At 36.9% G+C, this 20,048-nt stretch overlaps 25 non-coding genes across 25 annotated transcripts; all 25 read left to right on the forward strand.

Moving 5' to 3' along the window:
* The first annotated feature begins 19 nt into the window (after positions 1 to 19).
* On the forward strand, positions 20 to 110 carry Trnam-cau (transfer RNA methionine (anticodon CAU)). Its single transcript is given in 2 exon segments — positions 20 to 56; positions 75 to 110. It is a non-coding gene; the product is annotated as a tRNA-Met (tRNA).
* Positions 111 to 599: 489 nt separating this feature from the next.
* On the forward strand, positions 600 to 690 carry Trnam-cau (transfer RNA methionine (anticodon CAU)). Its single transcript is given in 2 exon segments — positions 600 to 636; positions 655 to 690. It is a non-coding gene; the product is annotated as a tRNA-Met (tRNA).
* Positions 691 to 1,179: 489 nt separating this feature from the next.
* Trnam-cau (transfer RNA methionine (anticodon CAU)) lies at positions 1,180 to 1,270 on the forward strand. Its single transcript is given in 2 exon segments — positions 1,180 to 1,216; positions 1,235 to 1,270. It is a non-coding gene; the product is annotated as a tRNA-Met (tRNA).
* Positions 1,271 to 1,759: 489 nt separating this feature from the next.
* Positions 1,760 to 1,850, forward strand: Trnam-cau (transfer RNA methionine (anticodon CAU)). Its single transcript is given in 2 exon segments — positions 1,760 to 1,796; positions 1,815 to 1,850. It is a non-coding gene; the product is annotated as a tRNA-Met (tRNA).
* A 489-nt stretch (positions 1,851 to 2,339) lies between these two features.
* Trnam-cau (transfer RNA methionine (anticodon CAU)) lies at positions 2,340 to 2,430 on the forward strand. Its single transcript is given in 2 exon segments — positions 2,340 to 2,376; positions 2,395 to 2,430. It is a non-coding gene; the product is annotated as a tRNA-Met (tRNA).
* Positions 2,431 to 2,919: 489 nt separating this feature from the next.
* Positions 2,920 to 3,010, forward strand: Trnam-cau (transfer RNA methionine (anticodon CAU)). Its single transcript is given in 2 exon segments — positions 2,920 to 2,956; positions 2,975 to 3,010. It is a non-coding gene; the product is annotated as a tRNA-Met (tRNA).
* Positions 3,011 to 3,499: 489 nt separating this feature from the next.
* Positions 3,500 to 3,590, forward strand: Trnam-cau (transfer RNA methionine (anticodon CAU)). The gene is given in 2 exon segments: positions 3,500 to 3,536; positions 3,555 to 3,590. It is a non-coding gene; the product is annotated as a tRNA-Met (tRNA).
* A 489-nt stretch (positions 3,591 to 4,079) lies between these two features.
* Positions 4,080 to 4,170, forward strand: Trnam-cau (transfer RNA methionine (anticodon CAU)). Its single transcript is given in 2 exon segments — positions 4,080 to 4,116; positions 4,135 to 4,170. It is a non-coding gene; the product is annotated as a tRNA-Met (tRNA).
* A 489-nt stretch (positions 4,171 to 4,659) lies between these two features.
* Trnam-cau (transfer RNA methionine (anticodon CAU)) lies at positions 4,660 to 4,750 on the forward strand. The gene is given in 2 exon segments: positions 4,660 to 4,696; positions 4,715 to 4,750. It is a non-coding gene; the product is annotated as a tRNA-Met (tRNA).
* Positions 4,751 to 5,239: 489 nt separating this feature from the next.
* On the forward strand, positions 5,240 to 5,330 carry Trnam-cau (transfer RNA methionine (anticodon CAU)). Its single transcript is given in 2 exon segments — positions 5,240 to 5,276; positions 5,295 to 5,330. It is a non-coding gene; the product is annotated as a tRNA-Met (tRNA).
* Positions 5,331 to 5,819: 489 nt separating this feature from the next.
* Trnam-cau (transfer RNA methionine (anticodon CAU)) lies at positions 5,820 to 5,910 on the forward strand. Its single transcript is given in 2 exon segments — positions 5,820 to 5,856; positions 5,875 to 5,910. It is a non-coding gene; the product is annotated as a tRNA-Met (tRNA).
* Positions 5,911 to 6,399: 489 nt separating this feature from the next.
* On the forward strand, positions 6,400 to 6,490 carry Trnam-cau (transfer RNA methionine (anticodon CAU)). The gene is given in 2 exon segments: positions 6,400 to 6,436; positions 6,455 to 6,490. It is a non-coding gene; the product is annotated as a tRNA-Met (tRNA).
* Positions 6,491 to 6,979: 489 nt separating this feature from the next.
* Trnam-cau (transfer RNA methionine (anticodon CAU)) lies at positions 6,980 to 7,068 on the forward strand. Its single transcript is given in 2 exon segments — positions 6,980 to 7,016; positions 7,035 to 7,068. It is a non-coding gene; the product is annotated as a tRNA-Met (tRNA).
* Positions 7,069 to 13,474: 6,406 nt separating this feature from the next.
* Positions 13,475 to 13,565, forward strand: Trnam-cau (transfer RNA methionine (anticodon CAU)). Its single transcript is given in 2 exon segments — positions 13,475 to 13,511; positions 13,530 to 13,565. It is a non-coding gene; the product is annotated as a tRNA-Met (tRNA).
* Positions 13,566 to 14,054: 489 nt separating this feature from the next.
* Trnam-cau (transfer RNA methionine (anticodon CAU)) lies at positions 14,055 to 14,145 on the forward strand. The gene is given in 2 exon segments: positions 14,055 to 14,091; positions 14,110 to 14,145. It is a non-coding gene; the product is annotated as a tRNA-Met (tRNA).
* A 489-nt stretch (positions 14,146 to 14,634) lies between these two features.
* Positions 14,635 to 14,725, forward strand: Trnam-cau (transfer RNA methionine (anticodon CAU)). Its single transcript is given in 2 exon segments — positions 14,635 to 14,671; positions 14,690 to 14,725. It is a non-coding gene; the product is annotated as a tRNA-Met (tRNA).
* A 489-nt stretch (positions 14,726 to 15,214) lies between these two features.
* On the forward strand, positions 15,215 to 15,305 carry Trnam-cau (transfer RNA methionine (anticodon CAU)). The gene is given in 2 exon segments: positions 15,215 to 15,251; positions 15,270 to 15,305. It is a non-coding gene; the product is annotated as a tRNA-Met (tRNA).
* A 489-nt stretch (positions 15,306 to 15,794) lies between these two features.
* Trnam-cau (transfer RNA methionine (anticodon CAU)) lies at positions 15,795 to 15,885 on the forward strand. Its single transcript is given in 2 exon segments — positions 15,795 to 15,831; positions 15,850 to 15,885. It is a non-coding gene; the product is annotated as a tRNA-Met (tRNA).
* Positions 15,886 to 16,374: 489 nt separating this feature from the next.
* On the forward strand, positions 16,375 to 16,465 carry Trnam-cau (transfer RNA methionine (anticodon CAU)). The gene is given in 2 exon segments: positions 16,375 to 16,411; positions 16,430 to 16,465. It is a non-coding gene; the product is annotated as a tRNA-Met (tRNA).
* Positions 16,466 to 16,954: 489 nt separating this feature from the next.
* Trnam-cau (transfer RNA methionine (anticodon CAU)) lies at positions 16,955 to 17,045 on the forward strand. The gene is given in 2 exon segments: positions 16,955 to 16,991; positions 17,010 to 17,045. It is a non-coding gene; the product is annotated as a tRNA-Met (tRNA).
* A 489-nt stretch (positions 17,046 to 17,534) lies between these two features.
* On the forward strand, positions 17,535 to 17,625 carry Trnam-cau (transfer RNA methionine (anticodon CAU)). The gene is given in 2 exon segments: positions 17,535 to 17,571; positions 17,590 to 17,625. It is a non-coding gene; the product is annotated as a tRNA-Met (tRNA).
* Positions 17,626 to 18,114: 489 nt separating this feature from the next.
* Trnam-cau (transfer RNA methionine (anticodon CAU)) lies at positions 18,115 to 18,205 on the forward strand. The gene is given in 2 exon segments: positions 18,115 to 18,151; positions 18,170 to 18,205. It is a non-coding gene; the product is annotated as a tRNA-Met (tRNA).
* A 489-nt stretch (positions 18,206 to 18,694) lies between these two features.
* Trnam-cau (transfer RNA methionine (anticodon CAU)) lies at positions 18,695 to 18,785 on the forward strand. The gene is given in 2 exon segments: positions 18,695 to 18,731; positions 18,750 to 18,785. It is a non-coding gene; the product is annotated as a tRNA-Met (tRNA).
* A 489-nt stretch (positions 18,786 to 19,274) lies between these two features.
* On the forward strand, positions 19,275 to 19,365 carry Trnam-cau (transfer RNA methionine (anticodon CAU)). Its single transcript is given in 2 exon segments — positions 19,275 to 19,311; positions 19,330 to 19,365. It is a non-coding gene; the product is annotated as a tRNA-Met (tRNA).
* Positions 19,366 to 19,854: 489 nt separating this feature from the next.
* On the forward strand, positions 19,855 to 19,945 carry Trnam-cau (transfer RNA methionine (anticodon CAU)). The gene is given in 2 exon segments: positions 19,855 to 19,891; positions 19,910 to 19,945. It is a non-coding gene; the product is annotated as a tRNA-Met (tRNA).
* The last annotated feature ends 103 nt before the right edge of the window (positions 19,946 to 20,048 follow it).

Here is a 20,048-nt window from a genome sequence, read left to right on the forward strand (position 1 = left end):
TAAATGTGACATCGTAGTGGCCTCGGTAGCGCAGTAGGTAGCGCGTCAGTCTCATAATCAATTTCACAAGAGCGATCTGAAGGTCGTGAGTTCGATCCTCACCCGGGGCACGAATTTTTTTCTCCAGCCTAACTTCTTCGTAATTGCAATTAGGGATCGTGGAGCACAGTTTTCTTCAAAGAAAACATTTTTGGACGTCAAGCGAAGCTTTAATATAATGGAATAGTACTGCATGTGGTCGCCCGTTTTGACTGTTTTTAATAAAAAAGACGATGACCACTTTGAATGTCGTGAAAGTTGTTTGGACATTATATGCAAGGTGGTATAATTGTCTTCTATTAAAGACCTCAAAACATTTAGAGTAATTGTTTTTCTTCCAATTGATGGCGGTATGGATACAGTATAGGAAAGCTTCCCGTTACTTGTGCATTACGTTCGTCTAACAAATTTCTTCAGCGGTGTGTAAACTGGTGCTTAAAATGTTATTTCCTTTGATAGCTTGTGTTTGAATGTGGCCTTTTACACCTTAACAACTTGTTACATGGAGACCGACAATACACCAATGTTCTTATACCATAATTAAATGTGACATCGTAGTGGCCTCGGTAGCGCAGTAGGTAGCGCGTCAGTCTCATAATCAATTTCACAAGAGCGATCTGAAGGTCGTGAGTTCGATCCTCACCCGGGGCACGAATTTTTTTCTCCAGCCTAACTTCTTCGTAATTGCAATTAGGGATCGTGGAGCACAGTTTTCTTCAAAGAAAACATTTTTGGACGTCAAGCGAAGCTTTAATATAATGGAATAGTACTGCATGTGGTCGCCCGTTTTGACTGTTTTTAATAAAAAAGACGATGACCACTTTGAATGTCGTGAAAGTTGTTTGGACATTATATGCAAGGTGGTATAATTGTCTTCTATTAAAGACCTCAAAACATTTAGAGTAATTGTTTTTCTTCCAATTGATGGCGGTACGGATACAGTATAGGAAAGCTTCCCGTTACTTGTGCATTACGTTCGTCTAACAAATTTCTTCAGCGGTGTGTAAACTGGTGCTTAAAATGTTATTTCCTTTGATAGCTTGTGTTTGAATGTGGCCTTTTACACCTTAACAACTTGTTACATGGAGACCGACAATACACCAATGTTCTTATACCATAATTAAATGTGACATCGTAGTGGCCTCGGTAGCGCAGTAGGTAGCGCGTCAGTCTCATAATCAATTTCACAAGAGCGATCTGAAGGTCGTGAGTTCGATCCTCACCCGGGGCACGAATGTTTTTCTCCAGCCTAACTTCTTCGTAATTGCAATTAGGGATCGTGGAGCACAGTTTTCTTCAAAGAAAACATTTTTGGACGTCAAGCGAAGCTTTAATATAATGGAATAGTACTGCATGTGGTCGCCCGTTTTGACTGTTTTTAATAAAAAAGACGATGACCACTTTGAATGTCGTGAAAGTTGTTTGGACATTATATGCAAGGTGGTATAATTGTCTTCTATTAAAGACCTCAAAACATTTAGAGTAATTGTTTTTCTTCCAATTGATGGCGGTACGGATACAGTATAGGAAAGCTTCCCGTTACTTGTGCATTACGTTCGTCTAACAAATTTCTTCAGCGGTGTGTAAACTGGTGCTTAAAATGTTATTTCCTTTGATAGCTTGTGTTTGAATGTGGCCTTTTACACCTTAACAACTTGTTACATGGAGACCGACAATACACCAATGTTCTTATACCATAATTAAATGTGACATCGTAGTGGCCTCGGTAGCGCAGTAGGTAGCGCGTCAGTCTCATAATCAATTTCACAAGAGCGATCTGAAGGTCGTGAGTTCGATCCTCACCCGGGGCACGAATTTTTTTCTCCAGCCTAACTTCTTCGTAATTGCAATTAGGGATCGTGGAGCACAGTTTTCTTCAAAGAAAACATTTTTGGACGTCAAGCGAAGCTTTAATATAATGGAATAGTACTGCATGTGGTCGCCCGTTTTGACTGTTTTTAATAAAAAAGACGATGACCACTTTGAATGTCGTGAAAGTTGTTTGGACATTATATGCAAGGTGGTATAATTGTCTTCTATTAAAGACCTCAAAACATTTAGAGTAATTGTTTTTCTTCCAATTGATGGCGGTGTGGATACAGTATAGGAAAGCTTCCCGTTACTTGTGCATTACGTTCGTCTAACAAATTTCTTCAGCGGTGTGTAAACTGGTGCTTAAAATGTTATTTCCTTTGATAGCTTGTGTTTGAATGTGGCCTTTTACACCTTAACAACTTGTTACATGGAGACCGACAATACACCAATGTTCTTATACCATAATTAAATGTGACATCGTAGTGGCCTCGGTAGCGCAGTAGGTAGCGCGTCAGTCTCATAATCAATTTCACAAGAGCGATCTGAAGGTCGTGAGTTCGATCCTCACCCGGGGCACGAATGTTTTTCTCCAGCCTAACTTCTTCGTAATTGCAATTAGGGATCGTGGAGCACAGTTTTCTTCAAAGAAAACATTTTTGGACGTCAAGCGAAGCTTTAATATAATGGAATAGTACTGCATGTGGTCGCCCGTTTTGACTGTTTTTAATAAAAAAGACGATGACCACTTTGAATGTCGTGAAAGTTGTTTGGACATTATATGCAAGGTGGTATAATTGTCTTCTATTAAAGACCTCAAAACATTTAGAGTAATTGTTTTTCTTCCAATTGATGGCGGTATGGATACAGTATAGGAAAGCTTCCCGTTACTTGTGCATTACGTTCGTCTAACAAATTTCTTCAGCGGTGTGTAAACTGGTGCTTAAAATGTTATTTCCTTTGATAGCTTGTGTTTGAATGTGGCCTTTTACACCTTAACAACTTGTTACATGGAGACCGACAATACATCAATGTTCTTATACCATAATTAAATGTGACATCGTAGTGGCCTCGGTAGCGCAGTAGGTAGCGCGTCAGTCTCATAATCAATTTCACAAGAGCGATCTGAAGGTCGTGAGTTCGATCCTCACCCGGGGCACGAATTTTTTTCTCCAGCCTAACTTCTTCGTAATTGCAATTAGGGATCGTGGAGCACAGTTTTCTTCAAAGAAAACATTTTTGGACGTCAAGCGAAGCTTTAATATAATGGAATAGTACTGCATGTGGTCGCCCGTTTTGACTGTTTTTAATAAAAAAGACGATGACCACTTTGAATGTCGTGAAAGTTGTTTGGACATTATATGCAAGGTGGTATAATTGTCTTCTATTAAAGACCTCAAAACATTTAGAGTAATTGTTTTTCTTCCAATTGATGGCGGTATGGATACAGTATAGGAAAGCTTCCCGTTACTTGTGCATTACGTTCGTCTAACAAATTTCTTCAGCGGTGTGTAAACTGGTGCTTAAAATGTTATTTCCTTTGATAGCTTGTGTTTGAATGTGGCCTTTTACACCTTAACAACTTGTTACATGGAGACCGACAATACACCAATGTTCTTATACCATAATTAAATGTGACATCGTAGTGGCCTCGGTAGCGCAGTAGGTAGCGCGTCAGTCTCATAATCAATTTCACAAGAGCGATCTGAAGGTCGTGAGTTCGATCCTCACCCGGGGCACGAATTTTTTTCTCCAGCCTAACTTCTTCGTAATTGCAATTAGGGATCGTGGAGCACAGTTTTCTTCAAAGAAAACATTTTTGGACGTCAAGCGAAGCTTTAATATAATGGAATAGTACTGCATGTGGTCGCCCGTTTTGACTGTTTTTAATAAAAAAGACGATGACCACTTTGAATGTCGTGAAAGTTGTTTGGACATTATATGCAAGGTGGTGTTATTGTCTTCTATTAAAGACCTCAAAACATTTAGAGTAATTGTTTTTCTTCCAATTGATGGCGGTATGGATACAGTATAGGAAAGCTTCCCGTTACTTGTGCATTACGTTCGTCTAACAAATTTCTTCAGCGGTGTGTAAACTGGTGCTTAAAATGTTATTTCCTTTGATAGCTTGTGTTTGAATGTGGCCTTTTACACCTTAACAACTTGTTACATGGAGACCGACAATACACCAATGTTCTTATACCATAATTAAATGTGACATCGTAGTGGCCTCGGTAGCGCAGTAGGTAGCGCGTCAGTCTCATAATCAATTTCACAAGAGCGATCTGAAGGTCGTGAGTTCGATCCTCACCCGGGGCACGAATGTTTTTCTCCAGCCTAACTTCTTCGTAATTGCAATTAGGGATCGTGGAGCACAGTTTTCTTCAAAGAAAACATTTTTGGACGTCAAGCGAAGCTTTAATATAATGGAATAGTACTGCATGTGGTCGCCCGTTTTGACTGTTTTTAATAAAAAAGACGATGACCACTTTGAATGTCGTGAAAGTTGTTTGGACATTATATGCAAGGTGGTATAATTGTCTTCTATTAAAGACCTCAAAACATTTAGAGTAATTGTTTTTCTTCCAATTGATGGCGGTATGGATACAGTATAGGAAAGCTTCCCGTTACTTGTGCATTACGTTCGTCTAACAAATTTCTTCAGCGGTGTGTAAACTGGTGCTTAAAATGTTATTTCCTTTGATAGCTTGTGTTTGAATGTGGCCTTTTACACCTTAACAACTTGTTACATGGAGACCGACAATACACCAATGTTCTTATACCATAATTAAATGTGACATCGTAGTGGCCTCGGTAGCGCAGTAGGTAGCGCGTCAGTCTCATAATCAATTTCACAAGAGCGATCTGAAGGTCGTGAGTTCGATCCTCACCCGGGGCACGAATTTTTTTCTCCAGCCTAACTTCTTCGTAATTGCAATTAGGGATCGTGGAGCACAGTTTTCTTCAAAGAAAACATTTTTGGACGTCAAGCGAAGCTTTAATATAATGGAATAGTACTGCATGTGGTCGCCCGTTTTGACTGTTTTTAATAAAAAAGACGATGACCACTTTGAATGTCGTGAAAGTTGTTTGGACATTATATGCAAGGTGGTATAATTGTCTTCTATTAAAGACCTCAAAACATTTAGAGTAATTGTTTTTCTTCCAATTGATGGCGGTATGGATACAGTATAGGAAAGCCTCCCGTTACTTGTGCATTACGTTCGTCTAACAAATTTCTTCAGCGGTGTGTAAACTGGTGCTTAAAATGTTATTTCCTTTGATAGCTTGTGTTTGAATGTGGCCTTTTACACCTTAACAACTTGTTACATGGAGACCGACAATACACCAATGTTCTTATACCATAATTAAATGTGACATCGTAGTGGCCTCGGTAGCGCAGTAGGTAGCGCGTCAGTCTCATAATCAATTTCACAAGAGCGATCTGAAGGTCGTGAGTTCGATCCTCACCCGGGGCACGAATGTTTTTCTCCAGCCTAACTTCTTCGTAATTGCAATTAGGGATCGTGGAGCACAGTTTTCTTCAAAGAAAACATTTTTGGACGTCAAGCGAAGCTTTAATATAATGGAATAGTACTGCATGTGGTCGCCCGTTTTGACTGTTTTTAATAAAAAAGACGATGACCACTTTGAATGTCGTGAAAGTTGTTTGGACATTATATGCAAGGTGGTATAATTGTCTTCTATTAAAGACCTCAAAACATTTAGAGTAATTGTTTTTCTTCCAATTGATGGCGGTATGGATACAGTATAGGAAAGCTTCCCGTTACTTGTGCATTACGTTCGTCTAACAAATTTCTTCAGCGGTGTGTAAACTGGTGCTTAAAATGTTATTTCCTTTGATAGCTTGTGTTTGAATGTGGCCTTTTACACCTTAACAACTTGTTACATGGAGACCGACAATACACCAATGTTCTTATACCATAATTAAATGTGACATCGTAGTGGCCTCGGTAGCGCAGTAGGTAGCGCGTCAGTCTCATAATCAATTTCACAAGAGCGATCTGAAGGTCGTGAGTTCGATCCTCACCCGGGGCACGAATTTTTTTCTCCAGCCTAACTTCTTCGTAATTGCAATTAGGGATCGTGGAGCACAGTTTTCTTCAAAGAAAACATTTTTGGACGTCAAGCGAAGCTTTAATATAATGGAATAGTACTGCATGTGGTCGCCCGTTTTGACTGTTTTTAATAAAAAAGACGATGACCACTTTGAATGTCGTGAAAGTTGTTTGGACATTATATGCAAGGTGGTATAATTGTCTTCTATTAAAGACCTCAAAACATTTAGAGTAATTGTTTTTCTTCCAATTGATGGCGGTATGGATACAGTATAGGAAAGCTTCCCGTTACTTGTGCATTACGTTCGTCTAACAAATTTCTTCAGCGGTGTGTAAACTGGTGCTTAAAATGTTATTTCCTTTGATAGCTTGTGTTTGAATGTGGCCTTTTACACCTTAACAACTTGTTACATGGAGACCGACAATACACCAATGTTCTTATACCATAATTAAATGTGACATCGTAGTGGCCTCGGTAGCGCAGTAGGTAGCGCGTCAGTCTCATAATCAATTTCACAAGAGCGATCTGAAGGTCGTGAGTTCGATCCTCACCCGGGGCACGAATTTTTTTCTCCAGCCTAACTTCTTCGTAATTGCAATTAGGGATCGTGGAGCACAGTTTTCTTCAAAGAAAACATTTTTGGACGTCAAGCGAAGCTTTAATATAATGGAATAGTACTGCATGTGGTCGCCCGTTTTGACTGTTTTTAATAAAAAAGACGATGACCACTTTGAATGTCGTGAAAGTTGTTTGGACATTATATGCAAGGTGGTATAATTGTCTTCTATTAAAGACCTCAAAACATTTAGAGTAATTGTTTTTCTTCCAATTGATGGCGGTATGGATACAGTATAGGAAAGCTTCCCGTTACTTGTGCATTACGTTCGTCTAACAAATTTCTTCAGCGGTGTGTAAACTGGTGCTTAAAATGTTATTTCCTTTGATAGCTTGTGTTTGAATGTGGCCTTTTACACCTTAACAACTTGTTACATGGAGACCGACAATACACCAATGTTCTTATACCATAATTAAATGTGACATCGTAGTGGCCTCGGTAGCGCAGTAGGTAGCGCGTCAGTCTCATAATCAATTTCACAAGAGCGATCTGAAGGTCGTGAGTTCGATCCTCACCAGGCTGGTTTTTGGATGTACCATGTTTAACATGTAAACAAAGTGTTGTCCGGAAATTATTCTGATTTTGGTGAGTTCTTCGCCATATTTGTAACTGTAAACATTTCCTGAAGTTTAATGTGTATTATATGATTGAATGTGACATATATTATCGCATAATATTTGTTGAATAGCCCCTTTTCCTGTGTTTTCGTTACAGGGAAAAGGGGGAGGGAAGGTGTGTTCGATTTGTATTCAGTGGTTTGACTAAAGACTGATGGCAAACTTTAATAATAGTGGGGGAGAAAGTTCTCGAAAAAACATGAATTTTTCAAATGAACAGTTCTCAAAGGAGAAAACCGTTTTAGTTGGGTGCCCCGTAGATGGTTTTGGTGCCGTGGAGGCTGAAATGATTATTGATGAAATTGAGAAGAAATGTGGTGTTGGAAGTGTCGTTGCATGCGTACCGAAAAATGGAGTTGGTTATGAGGTGGTACTAAGAGAGAGAAAAATGATGGAATCCGTTATTGGTGAACTATCTTTAAATGGTAAAAAGTGCGCTGTTAATGAATTAGAGGCAAGTTTTAAGTACGTTTCAATACTAAATTTAAGTATGTATGTCTCAGATCGAGAAATTATTGATAGATTTTCCAAGATTGGAGTGGAGATTGTTTCTCCGATAAAGAAGCATAGGATGAAGTCAAAGAATAATGTCTTTGACGGAACTCGTATTTTCAAAGTTAAACTTCCGCCGAACATGGCTTCAATACCGTATTCAATGAAGTTTTCAGTTAATGAAAAGGAGACGGCTTACTACCGGGTTATTCATAACCAACAAGTCAAGGTGTGCTCTGGGTGCTTTAGCTCAGAACATATATACAAAGACTGTCCAGAATTTAAATGTTTTGAATGTGGTCAGCAGGGGCACATTAGTAGAAAATGTTTAAAAAACAAGTGTGCGTTTTGTTTTCGAAAGAAAGACTATTGTAATTGCAAAGCCAGAGAAGAATTGCAAATTGTGAATCAATTTCCACAATTTTCTTCTGAGAATTTGCAGGAAATGTCATGTCGGGAGTTGATAAAAGAAGCAGATGAGGAGGCTATGAAAACCACAGATGTGAAAGTTGGATATATGGATAAAAATTGTAAGGAGAAGGAGGTTTGTACAAGTGTGCAGGAGAATGTTGATTCTCGTGAAGGTACAGATGTAGGAGATAGTATGGAAGATGGAATCGTAAGTGTAAATGGCGATGCTAGTCATTACACTGAGGATGTAGATGAAGTGGGTTTTGGTGAAAGTGCTAAAGGTGGTGCTAGCCTTTGCACTGATGATGAGGGTGACGGTGACTGGAATGGAGATGGTATTTACATTGATGAGGAGGAGTGTTTTGAGATGGATGATGGTGTTGGTGATGACAGTGCGGAATGTGTCATAGATGATAAAGTCAAGAAAGGTACAGATAAAGAATTAAACAATATTTGTTTGAATAATTGTAATATTGAACCAGTTTTGCTTACTAAATCAAATGTTGAATTGTCTGGTGAAAATATAATTGATAAAATGTCTGATGGTTTAGGTGTTGAAAGTGCTGTCTCCCCCCTTGAACAAAATGACAGTAGCCAGGGGGAAGTCAGAAGTTCATGTGATTCTCTGGATGAGATTACTATGGACACTTTTCCCGTGGTCAGTGAAGACCAAGAGGAAAGTGGAGATACTTTCACTGTTGTAGGGAAGAAGAGAAATTACTTGGGTATTAAAAGGAGAAGTATGCTTAATATCAAGCCTAATATTAAAGCAGCAAGGTTGTCAAATTTACAAAAACATTTGAATAGTTAATAATGGAGTGTTTAATGTTGTATATTATTAGAATTATTTTTGTGATGGCTACTTATAACTTCATAAGTTTTAATTGTAATGGTCTATGTAACCAAAGTAAAAAGGATTGTATTTTTTCATTATGTAATGAAAGAAAGTATGATATTGTATGCTTACAGGAAACATTTTGGAATAATATTATTTTTGAAGATATAAAGAATGATAAGACATTATGGAATGGTGATATTTTTGCAAGTAATAGTAACTGTAATAGACAGGGTGTTGCAATTCTTGTCAGTAAAAACCTTAAAAATGTATTTAAAGTTTGTGAATGTGTACCTGGTAGATTTATTCATATTCAAGGTAAAATCAATGATAAAATTGTAGATATTTTTAATTTGTATGTTCCTAATAGTGTAAGTGAAAAATGTGAATTTTTTGAAGATTGTAAAAGTAAAATTAAAGGAGACGGATATGTTATAGCAGCAGGTGATTTTAATACTGCACTGTCTCCTTTAGATAAAAGTGGGAAAACTGCTTTTTATGCAGATAGGTCTGTGAAATATCTTAATACTATGATGCACGATAATTGTTTGTTTGATGTCTGGAGAGACAGAAATGCAGGTGTCAAAATGTTTTCACGAAAACAAGTTGTACAAGGTTTTTTGACACAGAGTAGAATTGACTATTTTTTAGTTTCTAGTAATGTTAAGCCCTGTATTAAAAATATTTTTTATAGAGATACTTGTTTTAGTGATCACTGTATTGTTAGCATGAAATTAGATTTTACAGAGGTTGAAAGAGGACCAGGTATCTGGATTTTTAACTGTTCCTTATTAGATAATGAAGAATATGTAACAAGAATCAGAAAGTTATTAGAAGATGAAATATGTTCAGATTTTTATTATTCAAACCCTCTCATTTGGTGGGATAATTTGAAATTTAGTATTAAGAGAATAAGTCAAATCTATGGCAAAGAAAATCAGAAAGAGAGAAGCAAAGAATATTTTAAATTGCAAAATAAGTTACAAGAATTGTCAGTGAAGTCTGCATGTGGTATAGAAATTGATTATGTAAAATATTTAGAATTAAAAGATGAACTTGAAGCTATAGAAAAACATAGATGTAATGGTGCTATATTAAGGTCTAAATGTCAACATGCCTTAGAAAGTGACAAGAATACTGCTTATTTCTTAAGTCTAGAAAAATATAAACAAAATAAGAATTTGATAAGTACTTTGAGAAATTGTGATGGTAATGCTGTTAGTAGTACTGTGGAATTATTAGATGTTGTGCATAATTTTTATGAAAAATTGTTTTCATGTGTAAATACTGACAATAATGCAATCAATGACATGTTAGATTGTGTTGATGTTAAAGTTGATGATATTGATATTACTAAATGTGATGATGATATATGTATTGATGAGATTGAACAATCATTGAAAGGAATGAAAAAAGGCAAAACGCCTGGCTCTGATGGATTGACTGTTGAATTCTATCTTTATTTTTTAAATGAATTGAAACCTGTATTGAAATATATTTATGATAGTATTGAAGAAAATAAAGTTTTATCTAGGTCTATGAGATATGGCATGATTAATTTGATATATAAGAATAGAGGTGACAAATCTGAACTTAAAAATTTCAGACCTATAACTTTATTAAATGTGGATTATAAAATACTAGCAAGAGTAATGGCTAACAGGTTTAAGTTTGTATTACCAAAAATTATATCACCTACTCAAAGTTGCTGTATTATAGGTAAAGACATTTCTGACACTACTGCAAGTGTTAGAGATATTATTGATTTGGTTGAAATGGATGATTTAGAATGTTACTTGTTGAAACTTGATCAGGAAAAAGCATTTGACAGGGTTGGACATGAATATTTATTTTCTGTCTTGCAGAAATTTGGATTTGGGGAGAAATTTATTTCTTGGATAAAAATATTTTATACTGACATTTTCAGCACTGTCAAGTGTAATGGGTTCCTGTCCAAATATTTTCAATTAAAGAACTCTGTAAAGCAAGGTTGTCCTATATCAGCTTTATTATATGTATTAGTAGCTGAACCATTGAGTACAATGATTAAAAAGAATAGTAGTATTAGAGGTTTGAATATTCCTAATACAAACGTTGAAGAAAAGATTTTTTCACATGCTGATGACACTACTTTAATTTTGTCTGACAAAAATTCAGTAGATGAAGCCTTTAGAGTTTTACATTTGTATGAACAAGCATCTGGGGCAAAATTAAATAAGGATAAATCAGAAATTTTGGCATTGGGAACTGGAACTATTTCAAAACATGAATTAGATGCTTGGAGTATTAGAGAGTGTGATGGGGTTTTACAGCTTTTAGGCATATGGATTGGTAAGGATAAATCTCTTTGTGATAGTTTGAATTGGGATTGCAAAGTACAATCTATTTTGAAGCTATTGAATTTTTGGAAAATGAGACACTTATCAATACATGGTAGATTAACTGTAATAAATACTTTATTGATGAGTAAACTTTGGTATACTCTTATGGTTGTTAATATACCAGAAAAACATTATTTAGAAATTAAGAAGATATGTATTGATTTTTTGTGGAATGATAAACCATCTCTAGTTGCATATGATGTAATAACTAATAAGGTGTTAGATGGTGGTTTAAATTTTCCTGAAATTTTTCATAAAATGTATGCATTTAGACTAAAGTTTTTAAATAGGCTATTAGATATGGATTATAATGCTGTTTGGAAAGTTACATGTCTTTATTTCTTTTCTAAAGTACAAGGAATGAATCTTGGTGTTGAAATATTGTATTGTGATTTTACTCATAGACAATTAGGATGTTTGCCTGATTTTTATAAATGTATGTTGTATGCATGGGGGAAGATACGTCATTGTATGGAAATAGAAATTAATGTGACTAACGTTTTTGATATTCCCCTCTTCTGTAATCCGATGATTGTGAATGGTGATAGTATGTTATATATGAGAACATTTATAGAAGCAGGTATTATCAAGATTAAGGACTTAGCTTATGAATGCAAGAGAGGTTTTATGAAGGACACTTATATTCAAGATATTGTATCTCAAAAGTTCCCTGATGTTTCCGTTGATAAAATTATTAAAGTAGTGAAATGTATTAAGCAATGTATTCCACAAGATTATGTAGTTTTAGTTGAAGAAAATGCAAACACTTGTAAAGCAACTGTTTTAAATATAATTTACAGCGTTAATGGTAGAAAGTATGCTTTACCTAATACAACAAGATCATTTTATGATATACTGTTAAAGACATTAACAAGAGAACCTAATTCTGTAAAATACTGGTGTGAAATATTTTCAGATTTTGATGTTCAAAAAGTACAAAAAGTTTTGAACTTTTCATTTTTACAAAGTGATTGGATTGAGTCATCATTCAAAATTTTCCATAGAGTTTTCTTCACTAAGGAGAGACTGATGAGATGCCAAATTACTGTTGATTCTATGTGTCCAGTTTGCGAAGATGTGCATGAAGACTTGGAGCACTTGATCATTGTGTGTAGATGTTTGACTCAGTTCAATGACTTTTTTAAAGATTTCCTACATAACATTCTGTGTAATAGTTCTACTAGCTTTGTCAATACTCTAGATTTCAAATATATATGTTACTTTGGTCTAGTCAAGAAGGATAAAAATATAAACTTATACTTTGTGAATACAGTTTTATGTGCTAGAAGATTCTGTGTAGTAAAGAGGAGAAATATCTCTATGAAGGATGATCATTTGATAGACATAGTGCCATATTTTAAAAATGTTCTGCAAAAACATGTGAGTTATGCATACTTGTATTATAAACAGAAGAAGTGCATGTATTTATTTGAAAAGTATTATTTAAACAAAAATCCTGTACTAAGGATAAGTAATGATGAAGTACATATTGAGTTTTAATTGAGATCTGTTGTTAATAATTGTTACAATTCTAACCAACACTGTGATAATATGAATTAATGGGAGACTAGCCCAATAATTCTTTTATGAATGTATTTATTTGAATAAAATTTTATCAAAATAAAAAAAAAAGCGCGTCAGTCTCATAATCAATTTCACAAGAGCGATCTGAAGGTCGTGAGTTCGATCCTCACCCGGGGCACGAATTTTTTTCTCCAGCCTAACTTCTTCGTAATTGCAATTAGGGATCGTGGAGCACAGTTTTCTTCAAAGAAAACATTTTTGGACGTCAAGCGAAGCTTTAATATAATGGAATAGTACTGCATGTGGTCGCCCGTGTTGACTGTTTTTAATAAAAAAGACGATGACCACTTTGAATGTCGTGAAAGTTGTTTGGACATTATATGCAAGGTGGTATAATTGTCTTCTATTAAAGACCTCAAAACATTTAGAGTAATTGTTTTTCTTCCAATTGATGGCGGTATGGATACAGTATAGGAAAGCTTCCCGTTACTTGTGCATTACGTTCGTCTAACAAATTTCTTCAGCGATGTGTAAACTGGTGCTTAAAATGTTATTTCCTTTGATAGCTTGTGTTTGAATGTGGCCTTTTACACCTTAACAACTTGTTACATGGAGACCGACAATACACCAATGTTCTTATACCATAATTAAATGTGACATCGTAGTGGCCTCGGTAGCGCAGTAGGTAGCGCGTCAGTCTCATAATCAATTTCACAAGAGCGATCTGAAGGTCGTGAGTTCGATCCTCACCCGGGGCACGAATTTTTTTCTCCAGCCTAACTTCTTCGTAATTGCAATTAGGGATCGTGGAGCACAGTTTTCTTCAAAGAAAACATTTTTGGACGTCAAGCGAAGCTTTAATATAATGGAATAGTACTGCATGTGGTCGCCCGTTTTGACTGTTTTTAATAAAAAAGACGATGACCACTTTGAATGTCGTGAAAGTTGTTTGGACATTATATGCAAGGTGGTATAATTGTCTTCTATTAAAGACCTCAAAACATTTAGAGTAATTGTTTTTCTTCCAATTGATGGCGGTATGGATACAGTATAGGAAAGCTTCCCGTTACTTGTGCATTACGTTCGTCTAACAAATTTCTTCAGCGGTGTGTAAACTGGTGCTTAAAATGTTATTTCCTTTGATAGCTTGTGTTTGAATGTGGCCTTTTACACCTTAACAACTTGTTACATGGAGACCGACAATACACCAATGTTCTTATACCATAATTAAATGTGACATCGTAGTGGCCTCGGTAGCGCAGTAGGTAGCGCGTCAGTCTCATAATCAATTTCACAAGAGCGATCTGAAGGTCGTGAGTTCGATCCTCACCCGGGGCACGAATTTTTTTCTCCAGCCTAACTTCTTCGTAATTGCAATTAGGGATCGTGGAGCACAGTTTTCTTCAAAGAAAACATTTTTGGACGTCAAGCGAAGCTTTAATATAATGGAATAGTACTGCATGTGGTCGCCCGTTTTGACTGTTTTTAATAAAAAAGACGATGACCACTTTGAATGTCGTGAAAGTTGTTTGGACATTATATGCAAGGTGGTATAATTGTCTTCTATTAAAGACCTCAAAACATTTAGAGTAATTGTTTTTCTTCCAATTGATGGCGGTATGGATACAGTATAGGAAAGCTTCCCGTTACTTGTGCATTACGTTCGTCTAACAAATTTCTTCAGCGGTGTGTAAACTGGTGCTTAAAATGTTATTTCCTTTGATAGCTTGTGTTTGAATGTGGCCTTTTACACCTTAACAACTTGTTACATGGAGACCGACAATACACCAATGTTCTTATACCATAATTAAATGTGACATCGTAGTGGCCTCGGTAGCGCAGTAGGTAGCGCGTCAGTCTCATAATCAATTTCACAAGAGCGATCTGAAGGTCGTGAGTTCGATCCTCACCCGGGGCACGAATTTTTTTCTCCAGCCTAACTTCTTCGTAATTGCAATTAGGGATCGTGGAGCACAGTTTTCTTCAAAGAAAACATTTTTGGACGTCAAGCGAAGCTTTAATATAATGGAATAGTACTGCATGTGGTCGCCCGTTTTGACTGTTTTTAATAAAAAAGACGATGACCACTTTGAATGTCGTGAAAGTTGTTTGGACATTATATGCAAGGTGGTATAATTGTCTTCTATTAAAGACCTCAAAACATTTAGAGTAATTGTTTTTCTTCCAATTGATGGCGGTATGGATACAGTATAGGAAAGCTTCCCGTTACCTGTGCATTACGTTCGTCTAACAAATTTCTTCAGCGGTGTGTAAACTGGTGCTTAAAATGTTATTTCCTTTGATAGCTTGTGTTTGAATGTAGCCTTTTACACCTTAACAACTTGTTACATGGAGACCGACAATACACCAATGTTCTTATACCATAATTAAATGTGACATCGTAGTGGCCTCGGTAGCGCAGTAGGTAGCGCGTCAGTCTCATAATCAATTTCACAAGAGCGATCTGAAGGTCGTGAGTTCGATCCTCACCCGGGGCACGAATTTTTTTCTCCAGCCTAACTTCTTCGTAATTGCAATTAGGGATCGTGGAGCACAGTTTTCTTCAAAGAAAACATTTTTGGACGTCAAGCGAAGCTTTAATATAATGGAATAGTACTGCATGTGGTCGCCCGTTTTGACTGTTTTTAATAAAAAAGACGATGACCACTTTAAATGTCGTGAAAGTTGTTTGGACATTATATGCAAGGTGATATAATTGTCTTCTATTAAAGACCTCAAAACATTTAGAGTAATTGTTTTTCTTCCAATTGATGGCGGTGTGGATACAGTATAGGAAAGCTTCCCGTTACTTGTGCTTTACGTTCGTCTAACAAATTTCTTCAGCGGTGTGTAAACTGGTGCTTAAAATGTTATTTCCTTTGATAGCTTGTGTTTGAATGTGGCCTTTTACACCTTAACAACTTGTTACATGGAGACCGACAATACACCAATGTTCTTATACCATAATTAAATGTGACATCGTAGTGGCCTCGGTAGCGCAGTAGGTAGCGCGTCAGTCTCATAATCAATTTCACAAGAGCGATCTGAAGGTCGTGAGTTCGATCCTCACCCGGGGCACGAATTTTTTTCTCCAGCCTAACTTCTTCGTAATTGCAATTAGGGATCGTGGAGCACAGTTTTCTTCAAAGAAAACATTTTTGGACGTCAAGCGAAGCTTTAATATAATGGAATAGTACTGCATGTGGTCGCCCGTTTTGACTGTTTTTAATAAAAAAGACGATGACCACTTTGAATGTCGTGAAAGTTGTTTGGACATTATATGCAAGGTGGTATAATTGTCTTCTATTAAAGACCTCAAAACATTTAGAGTAATTGTTTTTCTTCCAATTGATGGCGGTGTGGATACAGTATAGGAAAGCTTCCCGTTACTTGTGCATTAGGTTCGTCTAACAAATTTCTTCAGCGGTGTGTAAACTGGTGCTTAAAATGTTATTTCCTTTGATAGCTTGTGTTTGAATGTGGCCTTTTACACCTTAACAACTTGTTACATGGAGACCGACAATACACCAATGTTCTTATACCATAATTAAATGTGACATCGTAGTGGCCTCGGTAGCGCAGTAGGTAGCGCGTCAGTCTCATAATCAATTTCACAAGAGCGATCTGAAGGTCGTGAGTTCGATCCTCACCCGGGGCACGAATTTTTTTCTCCAGCCTAACTTCTTCGTAATTGCAATTAGGGATCGTGGAGCACAGTTTTCTTCAAAGAAAACATTTTTGGACGTCAAGCGAAGCTTTAATATAATGGAATAGTACTGCATGTGGTCGCCCGTTTTGACTGTTTTTAATAAAAAAGACGATGACCACTTTGAATGTCGTGAAAGTTGTTTGGACATTATATGCAAGGTGGTATAATTGTCTTCTATTAAAGACCTCAAAACATTTAGAGTAATTGTTTTTCTTCCAATTGATGGCGGTGTGGATACAGTATAGGAAAGCTTCCCGTTACTTGTGCATTACGTTCGTCTAACAAATTTCTTCAGCGGTGTGTAAACTGGTGCTTAAAATGTTATTTCCTTTGATAGCTTGTGTTTGAATGTGGCCTTCTACACCTTAACAACTTGTTACATGGAGACCGACAATACACCAATGTTCTTATACCATAATTAAATGTGACATCGTAGTGGCCTCGGTAGCGCAGTAGGTAGCGCGTCAGTCTCATAATCAATTTCACAAGAGCGATCTGAAGGTCGTGAGTTCGATCCTCACCCGGGGCACGAATTTTTTTCTCCAGCCTAACTTCTTCGTAATTGCAATTAGGGATCGTGGAGCACAGTTTTCTTCAAAGAAAACATTTTTGGACGTCAAGCGAAGCTTTAATATAATGGAATAGTACTGCATGTGGTCGCCCGTTTTGACTGTTTTTAATAAAAAAGACGATGACCACTTTGAATGTCGTGAAAGTTGTTTGGACATTATATGCAAGGTGGTATAATTGTCTTCTATTAAAGACCTCAAAACATTTAGAGTAATTGTTTTTCTTCCAATTGATGGCGGTATGGATACAGTATAGGAAAGCTTCCCGTTACCTGTGCATTACGTTCGTCTAACAAATTTCTTCAGCGGTGTGTAAACTGGTGCTTAAAATGTTATTTCCTTTGATAGCTTGTGTTTGAATGTGGCCTTTTACACCTTAACAACTTGTTACATGGAGACCGACAATACACCAATGTTCTTATACCATAATTAAATGTGACATCGTAGTGGCCTCGGTAGCGCAGTAGGTAGCGCGTCAGTCTCATAATCAATTTCACAAGAGCGATCTGAAGGTCGTGAGTTCGATCCTCACCCGGGGCACGAATTTTTTTCTCCAGCCTAACTTCTTCGTAATTGCAATTAGGGATCGTGGAGCACAGTTTTCTTCAAAGAAAACATTTTTGGACGTCAAGCGAAGCTTTAATATAATGGAATAGTACTGCATGTGGTCGCCCGTTTTGACTGTTTTTAATAAAAAAGACGATGACCACTTTGAATGTCGTGAAAGTTGTTTGGACATTATATGCAAGGTGGTATAATTGTCTTCTATTAAAGACCTCAAAACATTTAGAGTAATTGTTTTTCTTCCAATTGATGGCGGTGTGGATACAGTATAGGAAAGCTTCCCGTTACTTGTGCATTACGTTCGTCTAACAAATTTCTTCAGCGGTGTGTAAACTGGTGCTTAAAATGTTATTTCCTTTGATAGCTTGTGTTTGAATGTGGCCTTTTACACCTTAACAACTTGTTACATGGAGACCGACAATACACCAATGTTCTTATACCATAATTAAATGTGACATCGTAGTGGCCTCGGTAGCGCAGTAGGTAGCGCGTCAGTCTCATAATCAATTTCACAAGAGCGATCTGAAGGTCGTGAGTTCGATCCTCACCCGGGGCACGAATTTTTTTCTCCAGCCTAACTTCTTCGTAATTGCAATTAGGGATCGTGGAGCACAGTTTTCTTCAAAGAAAACATTTTTGGACGTCAAGCGAAGCTTTAATATAATGGAATAGTACTGCATGTGGTCGCCCGTTTTGACTGTTTTTAATAAAAAAGACGATGACCACTTTGAATGTCGTGAAAGTTGTTTGGACATTATATGCAAGGTGGTATAATTGTCTTCTATTAAAGACCTCAAAACATTTAGAGTAATTGTTTTTCTTCCAATTGATGGCGGTATGGATACAGTATAGGAAAGCTTCCCGTTACCTGTGCATTACGTTCGTCTAACAAATTTCTTCAGCGGTGTGTAAACTGGTGCTTAAAATGTTATTTCCTTTGATAGCTTGTGTTTGAATGTGGCCTTTTACACCTTAACAACTTGTTACATGGAGACCGACAATACACCAATGTTCTTATACCATAATTAAATGTGACATCGTAGTGGCCTCGGTAGCGCAGTAGGTAGCGCGTCAGTCTCATAATCAATTTCACAAGAGCGATCTGAAGGTCGTGAGTTCGATCCTCACCCGGGGCACGAATTTTTTTCTCCAGCCTAACTTCTTCGTAATTGCAATTAGGGATCGTGGAGCACAGTTTTCTTCAAAGAAAACATTTTTGGACGTCAAGCGAAGCTTTAATATAATGGAATAGTACTGCATGTGGTCGCCCGTTTTGACTGTTTTTAATAAAAAAGACGATGACCACTTTGAATGTCGTGAAAGTTGTTTGGACATTATATGCAAGGTGGTATAATTGTCTTCTATTAAAGACCTCAAAACATTTAGAGTAATTGTTTTTCTTCCAATTGATGGCGGTGTGGATACAGTATAGGAAAGCTTCCCGTTACTTGTGCATTAGGTTCGTCTAACAAATTTCTTCAGCGGTGTGTAAACTGGTGCTTAAAATGTTATTTCCTTTGATAGCTTGTGTTTGAATGTGGCCTTTTACACCTTAACAACTTGTTACATGGAGACCGACAATACACCAATGTTCTTATACCATAATTAAATGTGACATCGTAGTGGCCTCGGTAGCGCAGTAGGTAGCGCGTCAGTCTCATAATCAATTTCACAAGAGCGATCTGAAGGTCGTGAGTTCGATCCTCACCCGGGGCACGAATTTTTTTCTCCAGCCTAACTTCTTCGTAATTGCAATTAGGGATCGTGGAGCACAGTTTTCTTCAAAGAAAACATTTTTGGACGTCAAGCGAAGCTTTAATATAATGGAATAGTACTGCATGTGGTCGCCCGTTTTGACTGTTTTTAATAAAAAAGACGATGACCACTTTGAATGTCGTGAAAGTTGTTTGGACATTATATGCAAGGTGGTATAATTGTCTTCTATTAAAGACCTCAAAACATTTAGAGTAATTGTTTTTCTTCCAATTGATGGCGGTGTGGATACAGTATAGGAAAGCTTCCCGTTACTTGTGCATTACGTTCGTCTAACAAATTTCTTCAGCGGTGTGTAAACTGGTGCTTAAAATGTTATTTCCTTTGATAGCTTGTGTTTGAATGTGGCCTTTTACACCTTAACAACTTGTTACATGGAGACCGACAATACACCAATGTTCTTATACCATAATTAAATGTGACATCGTAGTGGCCTCGGTAGCGCAGTAGGTAGCGCGTCAGTCTCATAATCAATTTCACAAGAGCGATCTGAAGGTCGTGAGTTCGATCCTCACCCGGGGCACGAATTTTTTTCTCCAGCCTAACTTCTTCGTAATTGCAATTAGGGATCGTGGAGCACAGTTTTCTTCAAAGAAAACATTTTTGGACGTCAAGCGAAGCTTTAA

This window comes from Perna viridis, chromosome 13, assembly GCF_037379345.1.
Source record: "Perna viridis isolate PV_CMFRI_1.1 ecotype Kerala chromosome 13, ASM3737934v1, whole genome shotgun sequence".
NCBI lineage: Eukaryota > Metazoa > Mollusca > Bivalvia > Mytilida > Mytilidae > Perna > Perna viridis.